Consider the following 25,656-nt stretch of genomic DNA (forward strand, 5'->3'; position numbering starts at 1 on the left):
AATTCTATCCTGTGTAACCACTGGGACATATGTGGATTTCAGCAGGGTACGAACCTACCACATGAACTAAAGGAGTAATTTATCTACTGTGTGGAGCAAATACTAGAAGGGGCCATGACATGCACTTAGCTAGTTGCTTACACCCATTTTTGTTAAACTGCAATAGAATCTTAGGGATAAGGGTTCCTACTTTTTGTTCCTGACTCCTGGAATGCAAGTGCAATTAAGTGGTTAGGGTAGTGGTTATAGATAGGATAGACAAGCTCATAGATCACACAGTCAGTCTGAAATGCTGTGTGGCTAAAACTCAGTCTGCCAAATTAGACATGAGTTTTATGCCCAATTTCAGCAGAAGTGACCACGTGCAACCTCTCAATCAACTTATTTCCTACGGTTAGGTATGAAGCCTTGATCAATAATATGGGTGACGTAGAGTATGTAATGAGTAAACAATAATGAGTGAGAGAGGTGTGATTTTAAGTCATGGTTTCCTGACTCCCAACTCCCCTAAACTAAGGGCTATTTTGATAGAGATCTCGGTCTCTCTCATGAATTCCAGCTCAGTCAGGAGGAGCAAGTCCCGCACCGCCAGTGAGCCAAGTGAAGTGGCTGGTGGCACACATAGAATATTCACTGTTTCCCACTCCAACTAAACAGGTTGTGATCTGGAGATCAGACTCTGGGCTAAGAGAAGAGCTGAAGGTCCTACGACCGTATCTGGTACCAGGCCTGAGAAGCCGATCTTATTTTGAAGATGACAGTCACAATTTTTTAAATCAACTTTTACATTCATATACAACAACATTAGTTCAGACATAACCTTGCTCCCAAGCCCAGAATCCTTGGAAGTCATTCTTCACACCAAACTTTCTTTTCTTTCTAACTCTCTTGACATGAAACCTTCACTAAAGCACTGGTAGAAATTGTCCTTTCCTTAACTCTGCCTATGTGGAAAACCTTACTCACATTCTAATATTTTCATATTTTGACTATTGCAATTCCCTTCTCTCTGATCTTCCTAAATCCTAACTCTCTAAATTTCAAAGGTCTAGGATGCTGTGGCCAGATAATACTCTTGCTCCAGGCAATTAGACAAGATCACTTACAACTGTATTCACAACTTCCTAGCCAGCTCTGAATTCAATTCAAAAATTTCCCCCTGGTTTTCAAATCTTTATATCAAGATGTTCGACCTGACTTCCCAATCTTACATACATTCACTCCACTTCTCCAGCATTAGTTTCCTCTGTCTTTCCTCAAATGTGAGCAAATTGCTGCAAAAAAGTCAGTATTTCCCCTGTGTTGAGCCCACATTAGTTTGGCTCTTTGAACCCCTTCTCTCTGACCATTCCCCTCTTCAATAATGTTTTATTATGGACTATGTATTAAAGCCATTTTAATAGATGTATTATTGTTTTGCTTAGGCAGTTCAGGAGGTGTGGCAGGGGGTGCGTGCTCAAAATTTTTTACTGATAGGGTGCCCGATCAAAAAAGTTTGGAGACCACTGGACTAGGCACTCATCCCAAAGTAAATGCTAAAGCAACCCTCTGATTCTTAAAAATCAGAGCATAAACTCGTATCTATGAAGAGAAATTTATTATGACAACATTAAAACAGTATCAGACAATAACATCAAACTTAGTGGCTACTAACCAACACATCAGAAATAATCGGTGAAGCATATTAAAAAAAACACACAAGCACATACTCCCAAGGGAATGGGCAACAAACTAATAGAATCAAGTTATAACATGAAAGAATCCTATTGTTTGGCAGCCAAGGATAACAAAAAATACCCAGCCTGGACAAGTGAAATGTAATTACTTACTGCCTGTTGGTTAAGCGGCTGACTAGTGCTTAAAAATCCTTTGTGCACTGATTAACCAGAATGCCTTAACCTCAGGCTGAGACTAAACACTGGCTTCCTGCCTCATTATTGCAAACTTACATCCCAAGGTTTGACATTATAATATTAATGGAATTTATTTTGTATTTAACTAAAATCACATGAGCCTGTAAAAAGGATATTCTGTCCTCCCCGTCTAGTGTTCTATCTTCAGCTGCTAGGGATATTTGTGAATATCAGTCACAGATGGGCCATATGCCATGGTAGGCAATCGCATCATACCATCCACTCCATAAACTTATCAAGCATAGTCATGAAACAAATTATGTTTTTTGCCCCCAGTACTCCCCTTGGAAGGTTGTTCCAGAACTTCATTCTTCTGATAGTTAGAAACCTTTGTCTAATTTTAAGCCTAAACTTATTGATGGCCAGTTTATGTCCATTTGTTCTTGTGCAAACATTGGCCCTTCACTTAAATAACTCCTCTCCCTCCCTTATTTGTAGAAAGCAATCATATCTCCTCTTAGTCTTTGTTTGGTTAGGCTAAACAAGCCGAGTCTCCTCTCGTAAGGTAGGTTCTCCATTCCTCTCATCATCCTAGTAGCCCTTCTCTGCACCTGTTCCAGTTTGAAATAATCTTTCTTAAACATGAGAGACTAGAACTTCACACATATTTCAGATGAGTATTACCATTACCTGTGCCTTTTATCGTGGTAATAACACTTCCATAACTTAACTGGAAATACTTACTTGATGCATCCTAGGATTGCACTATCCTTTTTCATAGCTGCATCCCATTGGCAGCTCACAGTCATCCTGTGATTGACCATACACCTAGGTCTCTCTCCTCCTCTGTCCCTTCCAAGTGATATATCCACAGTTTATAGTAAAATTTGTGTTGTTCGTCCCTAAGTACACGACCTTCATTTTGACTAGTAAATTTCATCCTTTTTCTATTACTCCAGTTTTCAAGGTCATCCAAATCATCTTGTATGATATTCTGGGTCTTCTCTGTATTAGCAATTACCTCCCAATTTTGTGTCATCTGCAATTTTGATTAGCACACTCCCATTTTTTGTGCCAAGGTCATTAGTGACACTGTTAAATAACATTGGCCACAAGACTAATCCCTGAGGAACTCCACTAGTAACTTCCCTCCAGCCTGACAGTTCACCGTGCAGCATGAGCCGTTGTAGTCTCTCTCTCAGTTCCTTACCCACCTTTTGATTTTTGTATTAATCCCCATCTTCTCCAATTTAACTAATAATTTCCCATGTGGAGCTGCATCAAATGTCTTACTGAAATCCAGGTAGATTAGATCTACTGCATTTCCTTTGTCTAGAAAATTGGTTATCTTCTCAAAGAAAGAGATCAGGTTGGTCTAGCAAAAGCTAGATTTTTGTAAAACCATATTGTATTTTACCCAGTTACCATTTACATCTTTCAAAATTTATTCTAAGAGTTTGCATACAACTGAATTCAAACAAAAGGGCCTGTAGTTTCCCAGATCACTTTTCTCTCCTTTCTTAAATATAGGTACTATATTTGCAATCCTTCAGTCATAGGGTATAGCCCCTAAATTCACAGATTCATTAAAATATTCTTGCTATTCAGCCTGCAATTTCATGTGCCAGTTCCTTTAATATTTTTGGATGGAGATAATCCAGGACCCCCAGTTTGGTCCATTAACCTGTTTGAGTTTGACTTTCACTTTCAATGTGGTATTTTCTATTTCCATATCCTTGTTCTCATTAGCTACCTGCCACTGTCCCCAAGCTCCTCATTACTCTTATTAAAAACTGGGGCAAAGTAACATGTTGGGCCACACCTAGATGTTCAGTCCCACTTCTTCTTCCCTTGTTTTCTTTATATATATAGAAAGAAAATATAGCCATATATATATGGCTAAAGAACCTTTTACTATTTTAGTTTCCTTTGTAAGGTACAACTCTGCTTAGCTTTTCGCAGTTCTCACTTTTCCCCTACGCTCTCTGACCCATCCCTTCTTCCATTCCTTTTAGGCTTTCTTCTTTCTCTTGATAACCTGATTTAGATGCTTGCTAATCCAATTTGGTCTGCAACCCTTTCCTACGAATTTTTTTCCCCTTGCTTGGGATGCAGGCTTCAGATAGTTTCTGCAATTTTGTAATTCCAAGCCTCCTCCACATTCAGGTCCTTGAATTCCTCAGTCCAATCCACTTCCCTAATCCCCTTAATTTTTTTAAGTTTGCTCTTTTGGAATCAAGGACCATAGCTGCAGACCTATTTTTGTTTATCCTTCTATTCAATTTAAACTGAATTAATTTACTATCACTCAGTCTCAAACCAAGATTGTTGTCGACAACCAGTTCTTCTGTGAGGTCCTCATTGCTTACTAGTATTAAATCTAAAATAATATCACCTCTTGTTGGTTCAGTGACTATTTGGTGAAGAAATCTGTCAGGTATCACAACCAGGACTATCTGTTCCCTATCATTATTAGTAGTACTTGTCTTCCAACCTATATCTGGGAACTTAAAGTCTCCTCTAATTGCACAATTCCCAGTAGTATTTATTTCACTAAAAATACTAAAGAGGTCTCTATCAATATCCAAATCAGATCCTGGGGGGGAGGGGGATGTCTGTAACAGACCCCAAGCACTATCCCTGTGGAGCCTCTGTTACCTTCCTTCCCCAAAGTGATTTTGACACAAACAGATTTCTGTTCAAAGTACTTCAAGCAGAAATCTCAGCAATCTTAAATCTGTCTCTCCCTGGACATAATAAGCTTTGAAGCTCTGAATGACTTTTCAGAGTACATTTCCCATATCTTGTAACTTCTGAGCAGGGTCTAGAGAAGTAGTAAGCATAGAATACCAAGCTTCAATAGGAAAGCCAAATGCCAAACACAGTCACATATGACTTCAAAAACAGATACACGCAACTGAACATTTTAAATCAACAAATAAGGTATAACTATAATTGTAAATTTGTCTTGCTGTATACTATTAAATGTTTTAAATATGTGCAAGGAACATAGAACCAAAGACCACCATGTACAGTGGACTATAAAAATGAAGACAACACGCTTAATGATTGTGTAAATCCAAATACAAGGAAAGCCACATTCTTAAATTGTGGCTCTCAGATACCATACATTCACACAACTTCTGTTATAGACAAAGGGAATTACGTGCATATGCAAGGTGTGACAAAGTTCCTCCTCCATCTTGGTGGATCCTGCGCTTATTGGTGGATTTTCTTGCCTCAGAGATTCACCATGTGGGTTGTGGAACAGCCCAGAGACCTTCCCCTCTGGAAGAACCCACAGTCCAGGTCAATTGGGAGGTTTGGGGGGAACCCGGGCCCGCCCTCTACTCCGGGTTCCAGCCCGGGGCCCTGTGGACTGCAGCTGTCTATAGTGCCTCCTGTAACTGCTGCATGACAGCTACAACTCCCTGGGCTACTTCCCCATGGCCTCCTCCAAACACCTTCCTTATTCTCACCACAGGACCTTCCTCCTGGGGTCTGATAATGCTTGTGCTCCTCAGTCCTCCAGCAGCACACCCTCTCACTCTCAGCTTCTTGTGCCTCTTACTCTCAGGTCCTCACACTCACCCCACAAACTAAAGTGAGCTCCTTTTAAAAACCCAGGTGCCCTGATTAGCCTGCCTTAATTGATTCTAGCAGCTTCTTAATTGGCTCCAGATATCCTAATTAGCCTGCCTGCCTTAACTGGTTCTAGCAGGTTCCTGATTACTCTAGTGCAGCCCCTGCTCTGGTCACTCAGGGAACAGAAAACTACTCATCCAGTGACCAGTATATTTGCCCTCTACCAGACTCCTGTACCCCACTGGTCTGGGTCTGTCACAAAGGGTAGAACTGGACACAAGGTTCCTATAGCAATGTTATCCCTGCCACTTTGCACATATGCAGTGCAACAGTATAAGTCGTGAACAACCACTCACGACAGTAATGATTAGACGTTGTGAATGGGGAGTTTATACTCTGTATCAGGCAAACAGGTTAAACCCCTTCATGGCGCAGAAAAGTGGAAATTAGTCTTTAAAAAGACTTTCTGAGCTGCCAGACCTGGAGAGAGCAGCTGGCAGCAGTGACTGCTAAGTCTCCTTGCCTCTTAAGTCAGGCAAGTGATACAAAGAAAATAGATGGGGTGAATAAGAGAAGCTGCTTTCTGCCTAACCCTGAAGTCTCCTGAATGAAGACCCAGCTAAGGGAAAGGAGAAAATAGGGAAATTATTTCCATCACTTAAATTAAGGATCTTACTGACACCCAAAGACTAATCACAGTAAGAACTGGATTAGTAGTTTGTGGCATTATGTGGTTTGTGGCACTACATCTAGGTGGAAAGAAGCTACCCTGTGCTAGTTTTGTCTTATTTAGAGCTGTGGCTAAAGGATGCAGCCCCACGACTGTTTCATTTTCCTTTGGCTGAACCTGGAATTTGATTTTAACTCACTTTTTTTTTTTTAGGTACCTGACCTAAAGAGCCCACAACCCTAGCCTTCAGGGTGGCTGATGGTCCAGTTACAGATGTATATAGTACATTTAATATTGCATATAGTCCCAGGCATCGTTACAGTCAAAGAAACAAGGAATCCACCTACGCTAAGACCAGTATCTGAAAAGAATTTCAGATTTTGGGTTTTAAATCCAAATTAAACCTAGGAGGAAAACAACAATTGTATATTCACTCATACACTTGGATTAAAAAAAATAAACTCTTCAGTACCAACTGCCAGCCCTGCAAGCTCAACCTGGGATCCTAAAGTCAGACTGGGTTCTTTGGGGTTAATTCATCACCACTGGTAATGGGCAAGAATTTTCTAGAGTGGAATGACACTGCTCATTGACTGGGTTATCGGAAGATTTAAAAATTGTGTTGTGAATGCTAATTATCTATGGATGTCATTATTAGAAGACTGGCCTGCTATTTAACGTATTATTCACACCTGAACAGCCAAGGGGCACCAGAGCATAAGCAGGAGATGAAAGACAAACAGAAGGAGAACCACTAGAAAACTGGCTTCTCCATTTTGAGCACCTGTATAAGGTTAGGGGTTGACTGGGAAGGTAAGACCTCACTTGAAGAAGAGTCTAAGTCATAATACATAAAACCTTTAGAGTTAACAGGACTAGTGCAGAAAAAGTGTACAACCTCCTACATGAAAATTAAATAACAGTCTATTCCATGAAGCTGCAGGGGCCATACCCCGCTCTGTCAAATGTTGTGTTCTTGTGCAAACTATTTTTCTTTGTGCATTTAGACTATAAACTCATCAAGGCAAGAACTTAATATCTTTTTGGCACTAGCCTACTATTATATGGTACTATGAACATTTACAGTGTGATATATTACTTATTTTCACTAAGTTAAAAAAAATATTAAAAAATTCATAGAATTTACAGAAAAAAAAAATCAAGAGATGTCATTCTTGGTCTCTTCCTTTTATAATTCAGGGTACATTGTGACACTGGTAGACCAGGTGCCAGCTCATGCCCAGGCCCCAGGCCTCACTGAACATTTACAAATAAATGCATAGCTGGAAACCAGTCTTGTTTACCTGTGTGTTAACATTATCAAAATAAATATTAGATGTAAAGTTGAAAAGAATGCGTGTAGTGTTTTACAGGATGCTGCATGTATTGTTCTCACTCAACTATACCCCATTATAAAGTAATAGCAAACATTTGCATTGTATATACCCCTGTAACTAAGTAACCCATCAAAAGTAGCCTTGTGTAATGCAAATAATGAACTGTAACAGGAAAATGCTAATTCCTGAGCACAGAAAGCAAATGGTCATTGCCTGTGAGATCAAAGTCTCAAAGTACATTCCTCTCTCCTCTCCATGAAGGGACTTTCAGCTTTGTTTTATAAAAAGAAGCTAAGCATATGGATTATCCTTGGGTTTGTCCTGAAATACTTTATGAATGGACAGATCACAACAACTTTGCAATATATTTGTGTTATATGCTAGCTTGCTTTAACCTGTAAATTACTCTTGTATCTCCTTCCTAGTTAATAAACATTTAGTTAGTTTATTACAGAATTGGCTACAGGAGTTGTCTTTGGTATGAGATCTAGGATACTGATTGATCTGGGGTAAGCGACTGGCCTCTTGGGACTGGATGCACCCTGAATATTGTGTGATTTTTGGTGTAAGTGACCATTTATCACTAAGTCCAGCTTGCCTGGGTGGTAAGATAGACTGGAGAGTCTAAGGGGACTGTCTGTGGCTCTATGTTCACACTGATCCAGGAGTTCACATTTGTTAGTGGGTTGGTGAAATCTAATTGTAGAACACACCACCAGTTTGGGGAGGCTGCCCTGTTTTTGACACTCATGATCATGAGCCACTCCAGACAGCGTGACATAGAGAAAACAGAAAAACACCTATCCCCGGATGACAGTTTGTATATCAGTTTGTTTACCTAGGTCACATAGCGAAGCAAATATTTGTTTGAGGGTGGAATATCAAATTGCAGGAAAGAGCAAATTCCCAGCTACACATACAAAAACTGGGACTTCTCTACCTCCACAAGGATTCTCTTCCTCCCTCAAAGGCAAGTTAATCAAAGCTCTCATCATTCCTTTGAAAAGCTACAATAGTGTAAAATATGAAAGAAGGTATATTGTTGAAATGTTTATCTATACAATTACTTTTTGAAAAATCACATCTACAACCATGGTAAGAAGACACTCCCTTCCAGTGCAAGCACAAAAGGACTCAAGATGATGCAGCCCATAACCTGGTACAAAAGCTAAAAACAAAGTAAACATATACTAAAAAAGAGTTTATCACAGGTGGAGTCAGATAAACTTGAAGGCCCTGTATTTACGGAACAGCATGTCTTTTTCCAAAACAACAGACCTCAAATGAATCAATTCCCAAGAACCAATGACAGAACAAAGAGACAAGGGATTCATGATATGTTCAGGCAAGTTGGACACAATAAGCGTAGCTTACATTTTATATGGAGCCTTTCATCCCAAAGTGCTTTACAAACTATACAACGAGTTGAAGCAATAGAAATTATTTAAACAGTGAACACCACACAATAGTTTAAGACAGGAACTGAAAGCCAATTTCTAACTGAAACTGCAAGGGGAATTTTGGTGAATTACATTCTACATACCAAGTTGGAATTTGGCCAGGATACCCAGGTTCCCACCCCTGCTCGTATACATATTCCCATGTGATCTATAACAACAAGCCATGAGAACCTCCATTTAATATCTCATCCAAAAGACAGCAGAATTGTGTTTAATAGTGACTCAGAGAAAAGAACAACCCCTTACTGTGAATCGCCAACATCACTTCTGCAGCACCCTGCTTTTTCCTTCATAAAAAAAGGAAGAATGATCTTTTGGTTACCACTCAAGATTGAGAGTGAAGAGATCTGGGTGTAAATCACAACTCTCACAAAACACTTGCTGTGAGACCCAGGGCTGGATTTAGGGGCAGCCGACTCAGGCAGCCACCTGGGCTGACGGGCTTGGGGGGCACCGGGCTCAGAGTGCTGTTCGGAGTACTGCAAAGGATATACATTCTGTTTTCAGCGTCAACTACCAGGTGAAAGAGCCTCACAGACAATGTTACAAATCTGGCTGTGAAGCCATTAAGGGATACTCACTGGACGAGCCGCACTGATAGCATAAGGTCAGTTACGTACCACGTGACTGAGGTTTACAACGTCCTGATTGAACTGTTGCAGTCGAGTAAAGCTGAGGCCAGATTCCGACACGAGACACAAAGCCTGGCAAATCAGATCACTGATTTCAAATGTATGGTCTCAGTTGTGGATTGGCACGTATCCTTTTCCAAGTAAACATTGTAAGCAACACATTACAAACTCAGTCAATGGACATTACTATCATACTACTTTGATGAGAAGCTGCCTTGATTTCATTGTGGCCTACACAGACAACAGATCTGAAGATGCCAAAGAAATGGCAGAAAACTTAGGAGTTGAGCCTCTTTTCAAGGAAACTCATATTCATAGGAAGAAAAGACAGTTTGGTTATGAGAAAAGAGTTCAGGTGATGAGAAGCTTGGAAGAAAAATTCAAGAGAGGTTTTTTTGCTCGCTTATTGACATTGCTCGAGTGTCCATCGAAGAAAGGTTTGGACAAATGAAGCACCACAAAAAGACCTGTTTTTTTGTATGACCTTAGTAAACTGCTGGCACTTGAACAATTGTATAGACCTTCGCTGGGTGCTGACACATGGGGAATGTTCAAAAGTTAATGATAAAGACCTTTATGTCGAATTGGACAACATCTGTCATATTTTACAATACGGGAAGCACAATCCATTCCAAGTTCTCCAATTCATTCATTCATGAGGTAGAGCTGAAGGACACTCTTCCTAATGCGTGGATAGCTTTGAGGATTCTGCTCACACTGCCAGTCACAGCCGTGAGCACAGCTCTTTGAAGCTCAGGCTCATTAAAACATAGCTTCGATTGACAATGGTCAACGAGAAACTGATCTTGCTTGCTATTTTATCGCTTGAAAATGCCTTTGGCCAGTCTATGGATCTCTCTGACACTGTGCTTCAGTTTTCAAGGGCAAAAGTGAGAAAAGCGACCTTTTGAACTAAAGGACTAAGGTTAACATTCTAAGGCTGTCACCTACTATAACACTATTTAATATTGGCCCACCCAATGTTGGTGCACATTATTCAAATACTGATCTGGCCCAACTCCACCGAACTTGTGAGATTTGATGGGATCACACCATAAGAAAGTGTTGCTGCAGGTTACAAACAAAGTTACCTATTTAGGGAAAAAACATGCATTTCTACACTCCCACCTTACATTACATCTTGTGGCTCCCAATGTTTTTGGAAATTTTGGAGGCAGACGCAAACCTGAAGAAGAGGGTTAGAAACTAGTAACAATGTCATCCATCTGTGAACCTAAAAGTTTGTAAACTCAAAGTCACATTACTCACTAAACATTTGTGAGAGTTAATAATACTGTAATTGTCACACTCACATTGGGGTAGGAGACATGGGAAGTTCAAAAGTCAGAAGGCAGACCATAAAAACTCAGTATCATGATTTGGGGGCCAATATAAAGATTTTTGAGGGTTTGACTCACAATTTTTGGTGTTAGCAATACTGGTGCCATTTCACTTTGACTCCATCCCATCTAGGAGTTGGATGCTAAGGCTGCAGTTATTTCCATGCAGCATCTCTGCTACTGTTCTATTCCCTTGGGTAAATAGCATGTGAGGGAAGAGGGAGAGGGTTCTGTGATACTGGCAGACCAGGTGCCAGCTTATGCCAAGGCCTCTAGGCCTTACTGAGCACTGACAAATGCATAGCTGGAAATCCATCTGGTTCATCCGTGTGTCAGCATTGTTAAAATAGATGTTAAGTTGATAAAAATGTGTTTAGACTTGATTAAATGATTTTAGGATGCTGCATGTATTGATCTCACTTATAATATCTGTAGCCCATGGCATAAGGTTATATTGAATTTTTATATTGTAAACCTCTGTAACTCATCAAACAGGAGAGAAGCCTTCTGTAGGAAGTCTGCATTTGTATTAGAGAAGATGTTAGGTCGTCCTGCCCAACCAGAAGACCTTTGAAATCAACTGAGACATTATGAGACATCAAGGAACAAAGATTTTGAACAAATTGCATTCCTCACCCCTTCCAGGAAAAGGAAATGTGCACATCTCATCACATCAGCTTGGACTCTGGGAAGAAGAAGATAAAAATCCCTGACAAGAAGAAAATGGGTTCTTTTTTCTGCATGGACTCTACAGCGGCAAGAATCACCAAGCATAAGCTAAAGGTCCCCAATTATTTTTCCTAGGTTAGCCCTAAAGGACATATGGAGTTTGCTTATTATAGAAGATTCTATTACCTTTTGGAATCTAAGACTGTAATTCATTTGTGTGTGCATGTTACCTGCTTTAACCTTGTAAATAACTCTCACCTCTTTTTTTAAGATAATAAATCTTTAGCTTATTACAGGACTGGCTGCAAGAGTTGTCTGCAGTGAGAGATCTGGCGTGCAACTGACCTAGGTTAAGTGACTGGTCCTTTGGGACTGGGAATAACCAGAATATTGTTGTGATTTTTGGTGTAAGGGACCATCTATAACAAAGGCAGGCTTGCCTGGGTGCCAAGATAGACCGGAGTGCCCAAGTAGATGGTCTGTGAACAGACGGGGTTCCATGGTAAAGCTATTATAGCACTTGTGGAGTTCATTCTTGCCACTTGGTTAGTGAAATCTAATTACAGAACATACAATCAATTTGGGGTTTGTACTCTGCTTCTTGACAGTCTGCCCTGAGGTTGGCACCCACGTTTGTGAGCCACTCCGGACAGCTTGACAGGTTTTTCCATGAATTTTCCCCTTGCATGGATCCCCACTGCCTAGCTGTGTTTCTCAGCAAGTGAAAGAAACGGATAACCCCCTATTCTCCCAATATATGCTATTCCAAATTTGCTGTGACCACTTTGTTCTATTTTAAATAAATAAATAAAAGACTCAAAGACTTAAGGGCTATTCCCAAATTCTAGGTTTAGGACATGCAGGTAGAATCCATACCTTTATCTGAAAGCCCTGATGTGTTTAACTTAGAGCACAACTCTGTGTTGGCCAATATTTTCTAAACATTTATAAAACAGATAATATGAAGAAGTCAGACAATTGCAGTTTAACACAGAAAAGCAAAAGCTTAAGGATTTTGGTGCCAAAATTATGTGGTAATCAGGGGGCACAGAAGAAATTACATTTAATGATTTTGGTCATTCATGTAGTATATGAGCCCAGAAAAACACAACTGCAGTTATTATATATAGATACATCATCCAAAAAGCTGAGTGTAAAATAAAACTGAAATACAACTGTAAGTGCTTACGATGAAAACATAAAACTTAACAAGCAGCCAACGATACCAACTAAATTATCTCCCACAAGGTGGCATCTTTGTTCCACATTTTCTTTCTATAATAGCATGGATGGAATTGACCTATTATTTATAAAAAAATATTGTCTCTCCTCAAACAAAAATTGTTCTTGGAGGTCAATTTACAAAGACATAAAACAGAGTTTATATTCAGCAGTTAGCAATTATCTCTAATCTAAAAATCAAACACTTACTGATTCCACATTTCAGAAATGAACCAATTTGCAAGTTACGGCTTTAATCTCAAAATTTCTCCATTTCTATTTAACTACTAAATGTGAAAAGGCAAACTGCTTTCTAAGTGGCTGAAGAAATAAGCTCTTTGGATATTCTGTCATTAAAAACCTACACATTTGTGTAAGTTTTACCTTAAAAATCATTTGTTTAAATATTAAATCCAAGAGATGCCAGGCTTGAGGTGCTCTATTTTTTCTGGAAAAGGACTGGGTAGAAAAGAATAGTGGAAAAAACCCAGGATGGTGGGCTTAACATAAATTCACATTTGACATGCATGTTGGACTGCATGCCTTTTTCTTGTTTCTGATACAGATACTTGATGATCTTGAATTACTTCAGTATAGTTCAGTGGATTTTCACTCCTCTTATAATGAAACTTCACTCTCCTACAACCTGGCTTTTCTGCATTAATTCCGTAGAACAGAAGTTCTCAAACTGTGGTCCGTAGACCACCAGTGGTCCACAAGTTCCATTCAGGTGGTCCACGGATAGTTCCCTCTAAGGTGAGCGCCTGGGCACTAATTAGGTGCCTGGACCCTGGAGAAGACACACATATACGGTGAGGTGGTGGCTTTCGGGGAAATATGGGGTAGGTGGGAGGAAGCAGTGGGGTGAGAAGAAGGGGTGGGGGAATTTGGGACATGCAGGGCTGTGGCAGCCAGAGAAAGAGGCGACTTTCCCCAGCTCCAGGGCTGTGGCTGCCGGGGAGAGATGGCCCTCCTTCCCAGCCCCAGCTTGGGGGCTGCTGCGGCGGGGGAGAGAGGGCACATCCATTGCATCAGAAAGGTAAAACTACTGATATGAAAATATGAGCTGTACGCTTTTATTTGTAGAACAAAAAAAGTTAATTATTAAGGATTTTTTAATATAGCGCTTTTATCCAAAGTGCTTTACAATAGTTAGCTGATGGTACAAACAACATTTGGAAAGATCATTAAGTGGTCCGCCGAGACCCCCAGCAATTTTCAAGTGGTCCATGGAAAAAAAAAGTTTGAGAACCACTGCCGTAGAATACAGCAAAGAATTTTCTGAATTTCTGGAAACTTTGTTCTAAAATCTTTTTTAAATGGCCTGTTTACTATCTGGAATATATGTATATTTTGGATTCCTATGATTCATGTATCATTTACACTCCTTTGTATTAAGCACAAAGGTCAAGCCATCTGCTTCTCTAGTGTAAAATATACAAAACCTTTATCCACCAACATTAGTTATACAGTACATAATGAAAGCTAATCCAGAACACGATCTTCAGTTCACAGCTTGACAAAAGAACACTGCATGAAAAAAGGAACTGCGCCAGCAGGAATGCAAAAAGAACTTATGAATAAATAAACAGGAGTGTCAAATGAGCAAACCAGAGCAATTCTTGACACAGGATATCAAAAACATTAGCTCTAGAGTTTGAAGGAAGTTCTTTCACAAACCTGGTGTCTTCAGTTACTTTCTAGATCATTTTAGCTACAAACATACCTTCATTTTAGATCAGGTAGCTTTCTCCTTCCTCGCACCATCAATTTTCTTGAGTTGAATATATTAAGGCAAATGTGAATTATTTCTCACCATGCACTGGTGAACAAGTTTCACCACTTCTCATCTACCAGGAATACATTCCAGGCTAGAGGCAAAGCATTTGCAGCATAACAGTTTGTTTGTATTTGTATTCCCTATTACTACATCTCAAGGCTCCAGTTCAGCACAAGAATGAGTAGTTTTGGGTAACCAGCAGCTTTACCTTGTACTGAAGTTAGGTTTCTTCTTCATATCACAAAAGAATCCTGAGGTTGCCACGTAACGCATTATCCAGATGCGTAAAGTGGCACAAACAACAGGTTCTCCTTGAACATCAAGCATTGTAGCTGCCGAAGTTTCAACTGGAGCAAACTCTGAAAACAGTTCCTTTGAAGACACATGCTTTTAGTATGAGACATACAGTGTAAATTATATTTGGAATAAGAAAATGTATATTGTTACATTAACAAAAGCATGATTAAGTTCCCCCTAGCCATATCAGAAATCACAGGCACATTCATTATTTACTGGACTTCTTTAGAATTCCATGCAGAAAATGCACTGGTTTAATGGTAGAGAGTATATGTATGAATTTGAACACACTAGGGGTTCGATTTTCACAAATTTTGAGCACCCACAATGCCAACTGAAGTCAACAGGAGTTGTGATTGCTCTCTGAAAAACAGAGCCACGGTAAAAATATTGATGAATGAGGTCTTTTGAGGTCAAAAGAAGGAACCAACGCTAAAGAGCCTACTTACTCAGATTGCTAATGTCAGAGTTATTTTAAAAAATTACAGACCAGGTATTACAGCTATGATAGTAATAGTAAGCACCTATAGACCAGAAAATCTGTCTTTGGTAAAACATTTTTATAATATTTTAAAAGTATTTCAATTCCAGGAGAGCATGTAGTAAGTTGCACTGAGAAATGTGCCTTTTCCTGACAAATGTACTGATTGTGAGACTGTCAATAATAAGAAGAAGAATAAAGTTTACTAAACAGATTTTCATCACATCCCTACTTAAAATCTGAGTCAGAGTATATATTGCATGCAAATCTTTGTTCCTTTGGGAAAAGATCTGTTACTTATTGACAACTACAAATATAGGATTTTGCATATTTCCTATACCAAGTCTCACATAAAAAGTAGATTTTGAAATGTTATATACAGTATTTAGAAGTGCATTATACTTTCTTGCAAGGCAATACTTTTAATATGCCAAGAGAGAAGAGCACATATCTTGATATATATTCTAGTATGGGCAAGTATGCTGTTATTGTCATTCTTCTCCTCTGTTTAACTTTGTTATACCATATATTATACATGTCTTGCCTGTATATATGCAAGGGACCTTCAAAAGAGAAGCAACAACTTTTTGAAAAACGTTAATGTTGCTCCTACCACCATTCCCTGTCAAAGAAAGCCTAGAAGTTCTTTAAAAAGTACAGAGAACATTCCACATCACCTTTGTAAATGATCATTTTATTTTTATAAAGAAGACTAATAAGTGAAGCATTTTCCCAACTTCTTGCTTGTTTTCCTAATAGGAATAAAATGATAAATGATGAGAGAAAGAGAATAACACAGAACTGTGTAAAAAGGATGCTGGCCTCTTTTAACCTGCTGATTTCTTCCAGTCAAACGGTTACGCTAAATATACTGCAGCAGGCCAGGACAGCTAGTTTTACAAAGAAAACAAGGATGCTATTGGAAATATTTCAAAATGTTAATCTATTTTAATACAGTAAATAAACAAAATCAACAGACATTCTGATTTATGAAGGATAAGTTCATTTCCTATATGGAATTGATATTTAGATATCAGTTAGATATTTTGGTTATTGACATGGAACACTTCTTACACTGTGAAACACTTGAGAGGTCTGGGGATGCCAAGGGGTATAATTAAAGGTATTATTTTGTCCACAATTATAAATTATATAATTTATACTATTTCCTAATTAAATATGCTTTATTTTCTTTTAAAAAAGAAAGAAAGAGAGAATCCTTTCAGAAGTCTGCAATGCATATTTCTCTACTTCGCTAGCTAACTAATGAAAATTCTCTACACATACTCGAGTCCTGCAAAGTATTTTCCAGAGTAGGTATTGTTTAAAGAACATGTTTGTACTTTGCAGAATGGAAGAACATCAAAACCACATATTCCTTTCAATACTGTATTATATGTATATTTGTGATTAAATCTAATGCCATGTGATGTAAAGCATGTCCACAGGATACAGAAAGGCTTTTCAATATTTCCGCCCATTAGAAAGCTAAGGCCCACTCCTTCACTCCTTGTTCAGCTAAAATTTCAGTTGAGGAGAGAAGCAAAGAATGCAGGGCATTAAACATCCTAATATGATACAATGGTATCACAAACATAACAATCTATGAAACGCACATTGGACAATTTTCAAATTGCATCTGAATAGTGTCCAGCATTTCTTCAATTTTCTGCACAATTTAAAGTTTTTGTAGCAGATAATAACTAATTTATATCACAAGAAGAAGAACCAGATACATTATTTGCCTACTAGAAATTGTGGACTGAATCTTAAACTAAAGATAATTTTCTATATCTAGAAAAAAGTGAAAATTAACAAATGATACCATAAAGAACACTCAGATGCCTTCACGAAGGAAAAAAGAATGGTCTTTGGAGAAAAGGTATAAAACTTGTCCCTGTTTTCCTTACACATATGAATCCAATGAAATATAACCCAGTTCATTTGAAATGCAGTAGAAATCTATTAACTAATAAAGGCCAGGGGGGATTTTTCTGAGAGCCAAAGGCCATAATCCACCTTCAGATATGCAGAAGTAATTCCCACATATTCACTGTCATTTTCCCATATTGACTTAAGACATGTATTAGTGCAGAATTTAGCTCTAAATGTGTTTTATAGGCAATGAAAATATTTTAGAAATTCAAGTCATTTGCATTTATTTCAAACAAGTTCTTAAATTTCATTCTTATCTCACTAAAATCAGTTTTCCCCAAGTCAGAATTATAATAATTTATTTTATAAACTAAAACTATTAATATTACTTTCAACTCTCCAGCTGAAGGGTCTTCCACAAGGTTTCAATAAAAGGCAAGTTCAACAAACAGAGTCTAAATTCTATTTCAGAATGACTAACTTAATTCCTTTAATGGAATTGAATCCATTTATACTAGGACGGAATATGGTTCCATGAATCTTTCAAAGTGGGGGGAAATTTTGTAATACTGATAAGGGCTGAACCAACTGTCTTCAATACTGCAATAATTTGAAAAGTGCCCATATGCTCATGTGCCCTGGACATATTCTGTCTGTAGGATTGTTGGAGTCATGTTGGTCCCAGGATATTAGAAACACAAGGTGGCTGGTCAAGAAGTTGGTCCAATAAAAGATATTACCTCACCCACCTTTTCTCACTATGGACATATTCTCATCTCCAGAACATCAGGCAAGACCAAAACTCCAGTATATGTGTACACTGCAAATGAAGGTATGATTGTAGCACAGGTAAGTGTACCCTATGCTATCTTTAATCTAGCTAGCATGGAGTAAATATAGTAGAGAAGACACGGTGGCACAGGCTTCAGCATGGGCTAGCAATCCAGGTACATACCCAGGGTCCCCAACAGATACTTTCAGGGCCAATTAACCCCAGTGGAAGCCCATGCCACCATGTCTTCATTGCTATTGTTACCCACTCTAGCTAGAGTAAAACTAGTATGTGTACACTTAGCCATGCTACAATCACACCTTCACTTGCAACACAGACATACCCTAAGATTGTGGTTAGTTTCTCTAGTGATTGTGGCAAACTAATTTTTTTAGACACTCCAGGAAAGACACTTGCTATCTTTGGGTTTCTGGACAGAGAGAAACTTCCAGACCAGAAACCTTATACATAATCTCATCCTACTCCCATTGAAATGAATGGGGATTTACTTTCCTCGACTACTGCATTAGATCAAAACAATACAAATTTCAAAATACAAAACCCTAGTCCAGCCTCACACAATGGGACTAAAATACAGTAGAATCTCAGAGTTACGAACACCAGAGTAACGAACTGACCAGTCAACCACACACCTCCTTTGGAGCCAGAAGTACGCAATTAGGCAGCAGCAGAGACAAAAAACCAAACTAAATGCAGTACAGTATTACGTTAAACGTAAACTACTAAAAAAAATAAAGGGAAAGTTTAAAAAAAAAGATTTGACAAGCTAAGGAAACTGTTTCTGTGCTTGTTTCATTTAAATTAGGATGGTTAAAAGTAACCTTTTTCTTCTGCATAGTAAAGTTTCAAAGCTGTATTAAGTCAATGTCCAGTTGTAAACTTTTGAAGAACAACCATAACATTTTGTTCAGAGTTATGAACAACCTCTATTCCCGAGGTGTTTGTAACTTTGTAACTATATAAATATTAAGTTTAAAAAATAGTTTAAGGAAGAAACAGTTAAAGGATTGGGGAGGGGGAGGTTGTATTGATATTAACAGAGGATTCAACATCAGGAAGTCTAATGCAAATTTAATTATAATCTCAAGGAATAACTCATTTCTCTAGTGACCCACAAAAGGCTTCAATGTTGTTTTAAATGAAGATTTTTGATTAATCAGGGTTTAGGTAACTGAGGTTCCACTGTAGAGTAAAAAATGGACACCATAAATATGCATCTCGGAAAAGAGGCTCAATAAAAATAATTTGGAAGCTATCATACTTTTAATTTTTATATCCACAGTTGCATATTCTGCTATAAAGAGGAAAACACAAACTGCCATGAACACCAAGATAGGTGCAGGAGTGAAAGAAAAAAAAAGTTTGCCATTTGAAAACTATTTGCATAACGAACAGTGGCAATAGAAATGTCACACTCCATCTCAGGCAGGCTTTAACTGTACTATTCCACAGAGTATATGAGCAAAGCTGCAAAGACCAGATGCTAACACTTTAATTAATTCTTAAGATCCTTTTGGTTTACTATAGAGAGAGAATGTGAAATACTTAGGGTGAACTAAATTGAGCATCAAGTACATTGAGTTTTTTGATTGCAAATTGATTTTCCTCACAGCAGGCTATCAGTGTCATTTCAGACAAGCATTGCATTAAGATACATACATAGCTCTTCATAACTTTTAACTATGTTCAACAAAACATTGGGATCAGAAAGTTAGTCAAATCTTTTAGGCTATTCTTAAATTCCAGAAAGGGCATTGACAGCAGATGATCAGGTCAAGTAATGTACAATAAATCGAAATATCAATTCATACACAAAAAGCTTTCTTGTGCACCAGTTAAAGTTGCTATATTACAACATAGCTGGCACAAAACCACAAAAGCAAATCTATGAATAGTTAAGCTATCTAATAAGACATGCTCTCAACATTTTCTGTGTGGAGCAATATTGACAACTGCACATTTGTATATGTATTTTTTTTAATGTTTTAAGCATTTGATGTCACACAGATGCAAATCTGTATCTTTCTTCCCTCCGTCCCGCCCCCCAGGTTCCCCTCAGCTCAGAATAGTGGCTGGAGGCAAACTTGGGCCAACTAATTTTCAGCGGTTCATCGCAGTGGCTTTCCTTGTGTGTTGAATCATGATCAGACACAAGAGCTGGTTAAGCACTGGAAGACTGCTCAGAGCTTTGTTTGGCAGGGGGAGTTAGTTAGTTCTCCTCCCAGTTACTTCTCTGACTTATAGCTTTTAGGGACTGAGACATGGAGAGGAAAACAACAGTGAGAGAGCTCCTGACAAGATGAGCTCTGAGCAATGTTCCTGGGACAGCCCCAGGGTTCCCATGGTTCATCATGGCAGAAGATCCTTTGTAACAAACCATGAGAAGTTTGCTGGTCCAAAGACTGCCATTGATTGCCTTCTGAGGATGGGAGATACCAGGTCAGAAAAAATGAGACTGCACTGGGGAATAGAGGAAGGAGTATTGCCAACCGCAAAGGTTCAAAAATCATGAATCAGAGCTCAAAAAAATATGAGACTTATTTAAAATCATGTTACTTAAGAGCAATAAGTAAGTCTACATTATTTTCCATCTGACATCTGATGTTTGAGCCGTTACGGAGAAGCTGCCCAGCTTCAATTTGTATGCAGTCATTTCTTGTTCAAAATTCAACTTTGAATGCACAAGCATATAAGCCTTCCAACTGGCTGCTTGAAAGGGTACTCCACTTCCCCTCTATTAAAACCTGGGGTAGAAGAGGGGAGATAGTTGATTAGTAACTATCACTATCCTGCTGCCATCATCTGACCCTTCCTGTTCCTCTCCCTGTTCTATCATGCTCCTTTCATGCTCCCTCATCATCTCCTACCTCCCAACAGCCCCAAATATTAGCTTTCCCCTTCTTATCAATTTCTCTCTCCTACACCATAACACACCTAGTTCTCCCTCATATTCCCCCACATTCACCTACATCTCCACAGCCTTCTTATTTGATCATCCCTGTTCCCATAGCCTCCTTACCTGCCTCTCTATTAACCTGCTTACCACACTGTTCCTTCCTGATATTCACCAGCTCCTCATGGGGTCCCTCCCTGCCTCCTAAAAACATAAGGACAGCGCTCTCCCTTCGACTCCGGTACTCCACGAGAGGCACAAGCGGAGTCGATGGGGGAGTGTCTTCACTCGACTTACCACAGTGAAGATACTGCGGTAAGTAGATCTAAGAACGTTGACTTCAGCTATGTTATTCATGTAGCTGAAGTTGCGTAACATAGATCGATTCCCCACCACCACCACCCAGTGTAGACCAGACCTTAATTGAGGGGAGACTGTGGACTATGTCCTATCAAGAACAATGAGAGATGGTGGAGTTTTTGTAAAAGAGCATTCTATTCGCCAGTCTCTGCTGGCGCACAAACTATCCGTTATAAAATATAATTGGAAATGATTAATTAAAAATATTTTGAAAATATGAAAAGTGGCTTGGGTGGGACAGATTCTCAGAATGATGGTTAAGTGAATTTTAGTGATTGTGGGACTGTTTTTTCCCCCAGATGAGTTTTTAAAAAGAGGGGCCTTCTTAGAGGGCTTATTTCTGATTAGGTTTAACCCAAACCAATTAATAAATTTACTTGAAAATGTTCAGAAAATTCCATCTTTAAGCACATAATATGTTGTGCAAATTTGGGGAAATACAATGTATTCTTCATACAAAACACACAGTTTGGATCCCCAGTTTAAGTGAAAAACTCAAATAAATTTAACTAAGAAGTCACAACCAATGCCTTCACAATACTAGAACATATTTTGCACAAACCCCTAAAATTATGAAACAACAGCACTGAAGATACACTAAATATAGTATTTGTTTCTAGTTGGTTCTTTCTTGTTGCCTTTTTATACAATGCTGCATTACCTGTGAGATTTAAAATGACAAGTAATTGAAAATTAGGGGGAAAAACTGTTAATTATTCTACAGCAATGATACAATAATTATATCCGTTTATTGTCCCTTACGTTCTAAAACTCTGCAGTTATGAAATTATTTTAATTTAATATTTCAGAAAGGATTTAATAATCAGAGTTACACAGTTTAATAAATTGCTGGAGGAAAGGTGTACTCATCTAGTGTAACAGATGAGTAAAACTTCTAGGTTGTCTACAATATCCAAATGGCATGCTAACCAAGGCACAAGTAAACAAGCATTTCAAATGAAACAGAAAAGGGATGAGGAAGAGATGATCTTGGGGTGGGTGGGACAAAATAAAAAAACTGCAGACTAGTGAACCCTGTTGGAAGACAGTCATTTTCAAATGTAACTTTAATTTTACAAACACCTACTAACTATACCAACTGCATTTAATTGCTTTTGAACTGCCCATCATCTTGGCAACTAGGACATTTTCTAACCTCTATTGAATTTGTCCTTTTCCAACTAATTCTTATTTTGTAAGGATCAGAAATTAATAGTTATTTTTATTTACATAATAACTACCACATAAAATTCACTAACCTCTGTGTTTTTTGAATGATGAATTTTAGAAAAATTATTTCAATTTTGAGGATCCTGCTACAGTCTTGGTGGCATAAAATACACATATGCAAGCCTTCACTCCCATTGTAGCCTTAGCTGAATTTTTACAGCTTTAGTAAATATTTCAAATGTCTGTTTTAAATCAGCAATAAATATGTTTAGTATATTTAACTGAATTTAGTGTTTGCCTAAGATACTAGACTGAGTTCTGGAAAATGACATCCCTCACAAAACAGATAAAGCAATGGCAGCAATAGTTTACCAGATCAATTTATCAATGTGTCCTAGCCTTGGCCTAGACCATGTCTAAAAAGTCTCCATGCTAACTCAATCCTTAGCCTCTCTGCTGCTACTAGGGTGACAACAGAAATAGTGTTTCTTTGATGTGGAGGGAGAGCGAGAGGAGACTCACCATGAAAAATTCAAAGGAATTATTTTTGTTAAGAGTATTTTTAAAAGTTCCTATAATGCTATAAAAATTTGCAAGTTTAGATTTTTGTCTCTTACCGCAATCTTCCTTATAACTCTCTGCACTGTGTCTTGCTAGTGAAAGAGTTTTCACAACATCTGGGAGCTCAACATAGCTCTGCTGTCTTTGACGGTTAAGTGAGGTTGCAGAAGAGCACAAAACTTTATGGCTTTGCAGTCAATTAGATTTGAGGGGGATTGTCTTTGTTTTTAGTTCCATGATAAAAGAATGGTATATTTTAAATTAGGTATTTAGAAAATAGATGACTTGCTCCATTAAGTTCTTTTAAGGCAGGGCCATTTTGCACAAAACTTTAATGTTTAATGTTAAGTATATGATATGTTAAAGTGTCCCTTTAACATATCATATACTTGCCTCGTTTCTCTGAAGACGACTTATGCAGTCTGCACAACTGTTTTGAAGTCGACCTCTAGCTTAATTAAAATATTGCACGTCTCAGCTGCGTACATTGTTTTAATGAATTTCTTTAATGTTAACCTTATTTCAAAACAGATACTGAGTAACAGTCTTTATACAATTCAACTGATTTCCCAATACCTCCAAGTGACAGCAGTATCATCCTCAGCACTTAAGTCTGTTTTGAAGTCTGCTTTCCAGATCACTTAAATTGGTTTTATTGGTGCAATGGATTTTACCAATTTTACTGGTAGAAGGGGCTGAAGGTAAATGAGTTCAGAGCTCTCCAGTGCCATATAAAACCAGAAGCTGATGATGATTTGACCTTCACAATACCTGTACAGATGCAGGACTGCACTGGCAACAACACTGTCAGTCACTCCCAACAACTGAAAAACCAGAATGAAGCAATGGTGCTCCCGATCTGCATTTTTAATGCAGACTAACTTTTAACTAAGAAGACTACAGCTGTATGCCTATTTAAAAAAAATTAAAATAGCATTAAAGAGAGGGACGTGTCAAAACCAACCTCACTTTCTAGGTTTACAGATTACGATCAAGCATGAAATCGCAGTCCCACATCCCCCAAAAGTTAATGGAACAAGCAGGGAATAAGCCTCTCTCGCGGATCCCAGCTCCCCCTGCCGATGGGGGCAGACCGCGCCCCGGGCCGTGCCTTGCCAGGGACGCTGCGGGACTCCCCAGAGGAGGAGACGCCGCACCCGTGCCCGGCTGGACCACCCAACCCCGGGAGCGGGTCTCGGCCACATGCCTTGCGGACGTGCCCAGCCGCGGGACGGAGCAGAGCCCCAGGGGCGGAGGAGGCGATCCCAGAGCAGGGCCCGTACCCCGCTTTCTAGCCCACACGGCGGGGCGGGGCGGGAACCCCTCAGCCAACTGCTGGGGTGGCGGGTGGGCGGGCAGGAAAAGGCGCGAGCCTGAGCTGCGCTTACCTCTCCGCGCAGGGCCGGGGGCCGCCCGATGCCGCCCCTGCACCGTCGGGGCTCAGGGCACGGCGCGTGGCGGTGCAGCTGCCCCCACGCTGGCAGGCGGGTGCCGCCCAGGCAGGGACCGGGGTGCCGCAGGGGGCTGGGCCCGCCTCCGCAGCCGTCGCGTTGCCATAGCAACCAGACAACTTGCGAGCTCCGGCACGGGCGGCTCCAGCCCCGGGGCACTCGGCCCTGGCCGCCGACCTGGGCCGGACACTTACCCGCCGGCCCCGTTCGCCTGCCCTCGGGCCCCGCCGCCCGGCTCCGCGCCGCACACTGCAGAAACTTTTCGTCCCGGCCACCTGCCTGGGACCTGCACAGGGTACAGGGGCCGCGCGGGGACAGCCGCAACAGAGCGCGGAGCCGCTCCTCTCCCCCCCTGCCCCGGAGGGGGCGGACAGCGCCTCGCGGCGGGGTGGGGAGGAAGGAGAGACTCCCTCAGAGCCAGACACCCGCCACACGACTGTGGAGCCGGGGGAACTCCCCGCATAGCTACTGCCCCCCCCTCCCGGGGAAGGAACCTCCCCCAGCTACTGCCCCACACTCATCGGGAAGAGGCCTCCCCCCTCACAGCTGTATGAAGTTAATACCTAAAATGCATACGAAATTGACATTATGAGCTTGATTCTGCCCCATTCAAGTCACTGGCAAAACTCTCAAGAGTGTCAGCTCAGGCCCCACCTGTCTTAGGGTCAGATCTTGCCACCAGTTCGGTGTGAGCCAACTTCCGGTGCTGAACACCTTGCAATACTTGCCTTTGCTTAGCAAATGCAATACTTGTGGGTGCAGTGCTTGAGAACTTGTGCAAATTAAAGGCCTGATGGGTACTCAGACACATAATCCTATCAAAGGTAAGGTGACTGGACCCTTAAGCAGAAATTGTAGGATCATCCTTACAGTGTAATCTGTATTAGTTTAGTACATTATCAAACATACAATCTAGTTTTTAAAAGTAAAAGAGGTATACATTAGACTGAATTATCAGCATATTTCAAGAGTCCTGAAATATTAGACATTTATTAAAGTACTGCACTGTAAGAGAGAAAATGGAATCCAAGACTAGTTTACTATGTGCAAAAGCACTTTCTTATAGAACAAAATTGTGTATATTTGGCATTTGCTGTACTGCCTTTGTATGAATTAATGCAATCATATTATATATGCACATACACACATGTATGTACAATGGAGTATTACTCTGAATTATTATAGGCAGAAGATATCACTGAAATAATAGATTGTGGTATTGTGACCT

At 39.7% G+C, this 25,656-nt stretch overlaps 1 protein-coding gene across 5 annotated transcripts in view; it reads right to left on the minus strand.

Moving 5' to 3' along the window:
- The window catches only part of STK33 (serine/threonine kinase 33), an 84,292-nt gene extending 59,256 nt beyond the window's left edge, over positions 1-25,036 (minus strand). The window contains exon 1 of one of the 5 annotated variants that reach the window (XM_054027780.1): positions 24,992-25,036. The gene's annotated coding sequence lies outside the window, so the exon portion shown is untranslated. Of the gene's footprint in view, positions 1-9,525; positions 9,631-23,033; positions 23,105-24,365; positions 24,380-24,622; positions 24,784-24,991 lie in introns of those variants that run through there. The other 4 variants (XM_054027775.1, XM_054027777.1, XM_054027779.1 and 1 more) reach the window with 4 other exon arrangements.
- Between the last annotated feature and the right edge of the window lie 620 nt (positions 25,037-25,656).

This window comes from Malaclemys terrapin, chromosome 4, assembly GCF_027887155.1.
Source record: "Malaclemys terrapin pileata isolate rMalTer1 chromosome 4, rMalTer1.hap1, whole genome shotgun sequence".
NCBI classification, from domain to species: Eukaryota; Metazoa; Chordata; order Testudines; family Emydidae; genus Malaclemys; species Malaclemys terrapin.